This window comes from Sinocyclocheilus grahami, unplaced genomic scaffold, assembly GCF_001515645.1.
Source record: "Sinocyclocheilus grahami isolate Dianchi unplaced genomic scaffold, SAMN03320097.WGS_v1.1 scaffold5411.1, whole genome shotgun sequence".
NCBI classification, from domain to species: Eukaryota; Metazoa; Chordata; class Actinopteri; order Cypriniformes; family Cyprinidae; genus Sinocyclocheilus; species Sinocyclocheilus grahami.
Window position 1 is genome coordinate 9,335 of NW_015510108.1, and position 311 is coordinate 9,645.

Genomic DNA, 311 nt, shown 5'->3' on the forward strand with positions numbered 1-311 from the left:
TTTTGCTACTGTACCTTTTAGACTTATCATACTTAATGTCCAGCAGTTAGAGTAACATTAACTTGCTCTGTTGTCAATTAAGGAAAACAGGTTAGACATGCTCTTAGGTTTAAGGATACAGCGAAACATAGAGTTATACTACCAAGTCAGGAGTATTTACACATTACACTGTTAATCATCTTCCCTTGTGATATGAGATCAATTTTTAGTCAATTTTAATTTCTTTAAAAAATTAAGTCTTGCATTTATTTTAGTAAAAAAAATTCTCAGTTTGTTTTGTTTTATTATAGAATTTACCATGAGTTTATAAT